The sequence below is a fragment of the Pongo abelii genome, chromosome 16 (genome assembly GCF_028885655.2).
Source record: "Pongo abelii isolate AG06213 chromosome 16, NHGRI_mPonAbe1-v2.0_pri, whole genome shotgun sequence".
Taxonomy (NCBI): domain Eukaryota; kingdom Metazoa; phylum Chordata; class Mammalia; order Primates; family Hominidae; genus Pongo; species Pongo abelii.
Genome location: NC_072001.2, coordinates 82,326,715 through 82,335,253, shown reverse-complemented (window position 1 = coordinate 82,335,253; position 8,539 = coordinate 82,326,715). Strand labels below are relative to the sequence as shown.

Here is an 8,539-nt window from a genome sequence, read left to right as displayed (position 1 = left end):
GGTCAGAAGATCGAAACCATCCTGGCCAACATGGTGAAACTCCATCTCTACTAAAAATACAAAAAAATTAGTTGGATGTGGTGGCAGGCGCCTGTAATCCCAGCTACTCTGGAGGCTGAGGCAGGAAAATCACTTGAACCCAGAAGGCGGAGATTGCAGTGAGCCGAGATCGCACCACTGCCCTCCAACCTGGTGACAGAGTGAGACTCCACCTCAAAAAAAAAAAAAATTAGCTGGGCATGGTGTTGCACACCTGTAATCCCAGCTGCTGGGGAGGCTGAGGCACAAGAATTGCTTGAACCTGGGAGGCAGAGGTTGCAGTGAGCCGAGATAGCACAACTGTCCTCCAGCCTGGGCGACAGTGCGAGACTCTGTCTCAAAATAAATAAATAAATAATAATAAATAAAATTTTTAAAGATTTTCTGATTTGTAATTGGTTAAGGAAGAGAAGCTTTGTCTAAAAATTTGGGATCAGCAGAAAAAAATGTTAGCTCTGGTTTGTGGGCATGACCTTCTACAGGCCCCTCAGGAAGAAATTTAGAACAAAACCACAGTCAGAGTTCAGTTCTATGTGCTAGCAGGTCCGTTTGGTGGGGTCCCTTTCTCTTCACCGAAGGTGAAAAGCACAGTTGGGCAGTTTGGCCTTCCAGCCTCAGCAGGGAGGCTTCTGCCTCTGTCCCTACAAGCAGACACTCGGGCAATGGATGCATCAGATTGGAACTCAAGCATTTCTTCATTTATTCAAAATAGGAAGGCAGCGTGGTGGAGTGATTACAAATTCTAGAGCGGGCCGGGCGAGGTGGCTCACACCTGTGATCCCAGCCGAGGCGAGCGGATCACTTGAGGTCAGGAGTTCAAGACCAGACTGGCCAACATGGTCAAACCCTGTCTTTACTAAAAATACAAAAATTAGCTGGGCATTGTGAGGTGCCTGTAATCCCAGCTACTCGGGAGGCTGAGGCAGAAGAAATGCTTGAACCCCAGAGGTGGAGGTTACAGTGAGCCAGGATTGCACCACTGCACTCCAGCCTAGGTGACAGAGCGAGACTGTCTCAAAACAAAAACAAGCTCTAGAGTAGCGATTACCAATGGGGTGATTTTACCCCTCGCCTCGGAGTCTGGAGACATTTTTGGTGGTCACATTTGGGGAGGCCAGGTGATACATCTACTAGGTAGAGACCAGAGATGCTGCTAAATAGCCTACAATGCACAGGACAGCCCCCACCACAAAGAACTATCCAGCCCAAAATGTCAATCATGCCGAGGTTGAAAATCCCTGCTCGAGAGCCAGACTGCTCAGGTTCAAATCCCGGCTTCACTGCTTACTAGCCATACGACCTTAGGCAAGTTATGAGACCACTCTATGCCTCAGTTTTCCCACCTGTGCAATGGAGACAAGAATAGTACCTGTCTTGCAAGGTTGTTGTATTAAATGAGCTGCTACAGGTGAGGTGATCAGCACATGGAAAGTGCTTGAGAACCATCAGCTGTTGTTCATTCATGAAATATTTCTAGAGCACTTACTTTGTATCAGGCCCCATTCCAGGCATTGCTGACTTAATGAACAAAGCAAACAAGATCCCTGCCCACACAAGGCCTATGTTCTAGTGGGCGGTGGAGAGTGAGCAATGTTTTAAAATACCCAAGGAGGCTGGGCACGGTGGCTCACACCTGTAATCCCAGCACTTTGGAAGGCCAGAGGCGGGTGGATCACCTGAGGTCGGGATTTCGAGACCAACCTGATCAATATGGAGAAACCCCGTCTCTACTAAAAATACAAAATTAGCTGGGCATGGTGGTGTGTGCCTGTAATCCCAGCTACTCGGGAGGCTGAGGCAGGAGAATCACTTGAACCCGGGAGGTGGAGGTTGCGGTGAGCCGAGATCGCACCATTGCACTCCAGCCTGGGCAACAACGGCAAAACTCCATCTCAAAAAAAAATTAAATAAATAAATAAATAAAATGAAATACCCTAAGTAGGGTGATAAAGACCACGAGGACAACCATCAGGTGAACACTGAGGCTGGGACATCTAGCCTGAAACTTGGATAATGCAAAGCTAGACACCTATTGTTAAGGAAGCTGTGAGGTCATCACTCACTCACTCACCTTGAGAGGGAGCCGGGACTCCTCTTATAGGCCTGCTGGGCACCCCTCACAGATGGAAATAAAGGAAAATCTTGAGTTCCTTCAAGGGAAATTCCAGGTACCTAGCTCTCCCTGAGAAGCAAATAAGAAACTTGATAAGCAAGAAGGTAACAGTAGCCTGAAACAATAGCCAAGGAAGTTAGAATGATGGGATGTTCCCTATGGAAACCAAAGATAACCTCTTAATACATGCTATTTTTCAGAAACCCAGATGACCCTGGCACATAGTCCTCAGGTAAGGGGGAACCAGACTAACCGCTGTCCCCCACTCTTTGCTCTTCCTGAGGGGCCTGGAGGAGGTCATGCCCACGAGCCAAAGCTAACATTCTTTTCTGCTGATCCCAAATGTTTAGACAGAGCTTCTCTTCCTTAACCAATTACAAATCAGAAAATCTTTGAATCCACCTATGACCCATGTCCCCCTCCCCAAGATGTCTCGACTTCTTAGGTCCAACCAAATACATAGCCTCCATGTTTTGGAGGTTTGTTGGTAGTGTTTTTGTTTTTGTTTTTTGTTTTTTTTTTTTTTGAGAGAGAGAGAGAGTCTCGCTCTGTCACCCAGGCTGGCGTGATCTCGCTCACTGCAAGCTCCGCCTCCCGGGTTCATGCCATTCTCCTGCCTCAGCCTCCTGAGTAGCTGGGACTACAGGCGCCCGCCACCACGCCCGGCTAATTTTTTGTATTTTTAGTAGAGACAGGGTTTCACTGTGTTAGCCAGGATGGTCTCGGTCTCCTGACCTCGTGATCCACCCGCCTCAACCTCCCAAAGTGCTAGGATTACAGGCGTGAGCCACCGCGCCCGGCCTGGTGGTGGTGGTGGTGGTGGTGGTGGTGGTGGTGGTGGTGGTGGTAGTGGTGTTTATTTGAGACAGGGTCTCACTCTGTTGCCCAGGCTGGAGTGCAGTGGCGTGAATCATAGCTCATTGAAGCCTCAACCTGCTAGGCTCAGGTGATCCTCTTGCCTCCGCCTCCCGAGTAGCTAGGCCCACAGGTATGTGCCACCTTGCCCAGCCTGCCTCCATGTATTGATTTATGACATTGCCTGTAACCTCTGCCTCTTCACCTTTAAAAGCCCTTGCTGTAAGCCAGGGGGAATTCAGGTCTTAAGCATGAGCTGCCCGATCCTCCTTGCTGGGTGCCCTGCAATCATTGCCTCCCTTTCTCTGACTGCAATCCCAGTGCCAGTGTTTGGCTTTGCTGTACCAGGTGGGCAGACCCAAGTTCTGTTTGGTAACAACCTGCTGCAGATGGTCAGTGTTCTGATCCGGCAGGAGGCACTGGGCAATTCTCAGGGGATTTTTCAGGACCTACACTAGGATGAGGCAAGAGAAGCACCCACCCAGGCATAACAGTTAAGGGGCCACCAAAAAAAAAAAAAAAAAAAAAGTATTATTATTGAAATGAATAACATTTTACGGCAATATTTTAAAAAGTCAAAATTTACAATAAAATCCACAATGACCAAAATACCAAAATAATCAAAGACAGGATCAATATTTCTGGTGTTCTTATTTTGCCTCACACTTCAAAATGGCAGACACTGGGCCTCTTGGCCCTTGGTCAATGAATCATAAAATACTTCTATTGTCACGAAAGGAAATAGCACTCCAGGCTCCAGGCTAGTTCCTGGGGAGAGAGGCAGTGGGTTTGGTTAGCTTCTCTGTTTACTGGTGGATGTATGTGGTTGGTTGGATTTTTAGGGTCTCCCCTCCCAACTCTATGAAGGAGTTTTTTAAGGTCAGATGAAAATTTGCACCTGGCCTATTAGCATTCTTTGGTGTAAGTGGGTTTCACAATAGCAGATGGTGTCACCTGTTGATGTATGACTGCCCCTCAGCAGGCTTCATGCTCTTGCCTGGTGTTTAATGATTACAGTCTCTTTCCCAAGAGTGGCCCTGTGGAGGCCTCCCTGGCTGCCAGGCCAATAACAAGCTGAAGAGGCAGGTTGTTATTGTCAGGGGAGTATGAAGGTGCCACCCAGAACCACCCAGCCTTCAAGTATTCATGAAGCGCCTGTGTGTGCATACCCAGGTAACAAGCATCTAACCAGCTCCTGACCTCCCCGAGCCCATGACCCAGCTGAAGAGTGGAAAACCACAAGTCAAATAACGTGTGTCTAGCTCCTAGCCCACACATCGCTCCAGACTCCAGATCCTTATAGCCAACCACCTAGAAGCCATCTCAATTTGGGGGCCCTATGTCCACCTCCAACTCACCTGGACCAAACTGACCTCATCTTCTCCATCACATCTCAGTTCCCTCAACTCCCCCACTCAGTTGTGCAGGCCAGAAACCCAGAGGTCACCCCTAAGCCCTCATCTTTCTCTTCCTTCCCACAAAGGGTCACCACATCCAGTCAACATTAACCTCCAATTATCTTTATGATAGAGGCAGGAGGCAGAGAAATTCTAGGCAGACAAGGGCAGGTCCCCAGCAAAACCCCACCTTCCAGCTGAAAACTCTGAAACCCACAGCCCAAAATGAGAACTTATATCCCTGTTTGCCTGCTCTCTCCCAATTGGTTCTTTCTGAACAATGTTTTTTTTTTACCAATCAAATGTTGCCTTTTCGAAAACCACCTATGGCCCGCCCCACCCCCCATCCTGTGCCTATAAAGACCCCCAGATTCAGTTGGTAGAGGGGAAGAAGTGGCTTGACTGGAGAGAGGCAACTTGACTTCAGAGGAATGGCTGGACTTCAAAGGAGAGACAACTTAACCCAGAGAAGAGCCAGCTGGAGACAGCTGGACTTCAGGGAAGATAACCTGCCCATCCCACCACCTCTCCAGCTCCCCTCTCCGCTGAGAGCCGTTTCCACCACTAAATAAAATTCTCTGCCTCCACCATTCGTCAAGTGTCTATGTGACCTCATTCTTCTTGGACACTGGACAAGGGCTTGGGACCCACTTGGTACCCAAAAAAGGCTGTCACACTGGCCCATTGCCCTCGCTGGTGGAGGGCAACCACCCCACATGATGAGGCAAGGGACTCACTGAGCTGATAACACATCACTGTCCATGGACAGTGAAGCTAAGAAAGCATTGTAACACGCCCTGTGGGGTTTCAGGGGTCACAAGCACCTCCACCTGGGTGCCGCTGCGGCGCCTGCACAGAGCCTGCTCCTGCTAGTGCTCAAAGCAGCCAACCGGAGCTCACACTTGTTCACCCACGCCTGATCTGCCCGTGGGGCCTGCATGGAGCCATTATGCTAAGTGAAATAAGCCAGTCACAAAAGAACAAATTCTGTATGACACCAACTCATATGAAGTACCTAAAGTAGTCAAATTCATAGGGACAGTAAAATCGTGGCTGGCAGGGGCAGAAGGAATTTATTGTTTGATAAATATAGAGTTTCAGTTTTGCAAGGTGAAAAGAATTCTGGAGATGGACAGTAGTGGTAGCTGCACAATAATGTAAAATTCCTTAATGCTACTGAAACATACATTTAAAAGTGGTTAAGGCCTGGCACAGTGGCTCATGCCTGTAATCCCAGCACTTTGGGAAGCCAAGGCGAGTGGATCACTTGAGGTCAGGAGTTCGAAACCAGCCTGGCCATCATGGTGAAACCCCATTTCTACCAAAAATACAAAAATTGGTCAGGTGCACTGGCTCATGCCTGTAATCCCAGCATTTTGGGAGGCCGAGGCAGGTGGATCTTGAGGTCAGGAGTTCAAGACCAACCTCGCTAAGATGGTGAAACCGCATCTCTACTAAAAATACAAAAATTAGCCAGGCATGGTGGCATGCACCTGTAGTCCCAGCTACTCGGGAGGTTTGAGACAGGAGAATCGCTTGAACCCAGGAGGCGAAGGTTGCAGTGAATGGATATCATGCCACCGCACTCCAGCCTGGGCAACAGAGCAAGACTCTGTCTCAAAAAAAAAATAAGAGTAAGATGGTATATTTTATGTTATATGTATTTTACCACAATAAAAAATTTTAAATAACAACAAACCCATAATGCATAATGCATTATGCATTAACTTTTCAAAATAAAAAATAACCATTTTCCAAAACAAATAGCTTAGTGAGAAGACTAGCATCATTTTACATTTTTGCAAATCTCTTTAATATGTAGCTTAACAGAAGCAGCTGCTTCTGAATTCAATCAGCTATGATATCACAGGCCACGTAGACTTTGGAAAACTACTGTATGCTCATGAGAGAATAAGAAGGGAAAGGACAGATAATGTCTTAACATTGGTACAGAAATTGTCTCTACCTCACAAACGCCTTTCTTTTGAAAACCACCACTCTGCACCAAGCCTTGACTGGACTTGTGTAATCTTTTTTGTTTTTGTTTTGGAGACAGAGTCTCACTCTATCCCCCAGGCTGGAGTGCAGTGGTGGTGCCATCTCAGCTCACTGCAGCCTCCGCCTCCCCAGGCTCAAGCGATTCTCCTGCCTCAGCCTCCCGAGTATCTGAAAGTACAGGCCCACACCACCGATTCCAGCTGTTTTTTTTTTTTTTAATTTTTAGTAGAGACCAGGTTTCACCACGTTGGCCAGGCTGGTCTCGAACTCCTGACCTCAGGTGATCCACCCACCTCAGCCTCCCAAAGTGCTGAGATTACAGGAGTGAGCCACCGTGCCCACTAGACCTATATAATCTTGCCCTCTCAAACTCTCAGTCTTTCTGCATCCTTTCTTGGGCATTAATCTTCCTTTCAATCCTTTTTTCAGCTAGAGCCGAAGTGATCTTTCCAAACACCAATCTGATCATATTGCTCTTCTCCTTTAAATTCTCTAAGGGCACCCCATTCCTCTCAGGATAAAGTTCAAAATCTTTAATGTGGTCTCCAAAGAGGGGACCTGTGGTTTCCTTGTCTACCTCCTCTCTCCTGGCTTCCTGGGCTCCAGCCACACAAGCCTTCACTCTGTGTTTCCAACCAAGCTTCTTTCCAACTCTGAGCCTTTGCACATGCTATTCCCACTTTTCCTCAATATTTATCAGTTGGTCTTTCAAGACACCACACCTCTGTCATACTTTCTCATGCCTCCTGTTTCTTTTCCTTACATAATTTGTTACTTAATTCCTATCTTCCTCACTAAAGCATAAACTCCACAAGGGCAAAAACATGGCTGCTTTATTCAACACTGCCTGGTATATTGTCAAATTCTACAGTGAAGGTTTATCGAATAAATGAACCAGGTCTTTTCTATTCAAAATGTGACTCCTAAACCAGCAACATCTGGATGGCCTAGGAATTTATTAGAAATGCAGAATCTCAGGTCACAGCTAGAATTCCTGTATCAGAATCTGCATTTTTTGCTTTTTTTTTTTTTTTTTTTTTTTTTGAGACAGAGTCTCACTCTGTCGCTCAGGCTGGAGTGCAGTGGCGTGATCCCGGCTCGCTGCAACCTCCACCTCCCTGGTTCAAGCAATTCCCCTGGTTCAAGCAATTCCCCTGCCTCAGCCTCCTGAGTAGCTGGGATTACAGGCGCAAGCCATTGCCACCATGCCCGGCTAATTTTTTTGTATTTTTATTAGAGACAGGGTTCACCATGTTGGCCAGACTGGTCACGAACTCCTGACCTCAGGCAATCTGCTCACCTCGGCGTCCCAAAGTACTGGGATTACAGGTGTGAGCCACTGCGCCCAGCCAAGAATCTACAGTTTAACAACACCCCCAGGTGATTTGTATACACTTGACCATTTTAGAAGCACTGGTATAATATTGTAAAACAGTGATACTCTGTCTCAAAAAAAAAAAAGAAAAAGGAAAACCCTCCTACACATGCCCCAATGTAACCGTTCCCTATAGAAAGACCCTGTAAAACTAACCCACACACTACTCTTGAGGAGTAGCTGTTCCTTTTCCTTTCTTGGTTCTGGTTCCCTTGGGCACAAGCTAAAATAAACTTTCTTTGCTACTGTGTCTGGTGATCTCTCTTGATTTCTATCCTGAGAGATTATAAAAACCCAGGTTGCCACTAACAAAAACACCTACCACACCTAACTGTTTATTTTACTCTCAGCATGGTGGGCACCATCATCCCCATTTTGCAGATGAGGAAACCGAGACTGTTGCACAGCAAGTGTCCAGCTCGAAGTTAATAATAAATGTCAGAGCAAGGGTCTCCTATCAGGTTCACCTTCCCTTCCCACTTCCCTGCCTTCGTCAAAGCTGTTCCCTCCACCCTGAGCACCATTTTTGCTCTGTCTTTTCTGCCTTTCCAAATCCCATCCTTCTTCAAATGTCCTTCCCTCCAGGAAGCCTTTCCTGATTTTCTCCCAGCCAAGGGCTTCATCTGTACCCATCTCAGGTCAATAGGCTCTACCTGATGGCACAGACCCATGTCACTTCCTTCACACGAGATTCTACATGGGCCAGGGAAGTCTGACTTGGCTGTTGTCTCATGCAGCTCCCTGATCCATGTCTGACCCATG

The 8,539-nt window shown here is 47.2% G+C and overlaps 1 long non-coding RNA gene across 2 annotated transcripts; it reads left to right on the top strand.

Annotated features, from left to right (window-relative positions):
- Positions 1-2,118: 2,118 nt before the first annotated feature.
- LOC129050169 (uncharacterized) lies at positions 2,119-4,978 on the top strand. Of its 2 annotated transcripts, XR_008513701.2 has the most exons (5): positions 2,119-2,256; positions 2,353-2,384; positions 3,042-3,140; positions 4,025-4,180; positions 4,767-4,978. It is a non-coding gene; the product is annotated as an uncharacterized LOC129050169 (long non-coding RNA). The 2 variants fall into 2 exon arrangements; XR_008513700.2 differs by having other exon boundaries at positions 4,025-4,978.
- The last annotated feature ends 3,561 nt before the right edge of the window (positions 4,979-8,539 follow it).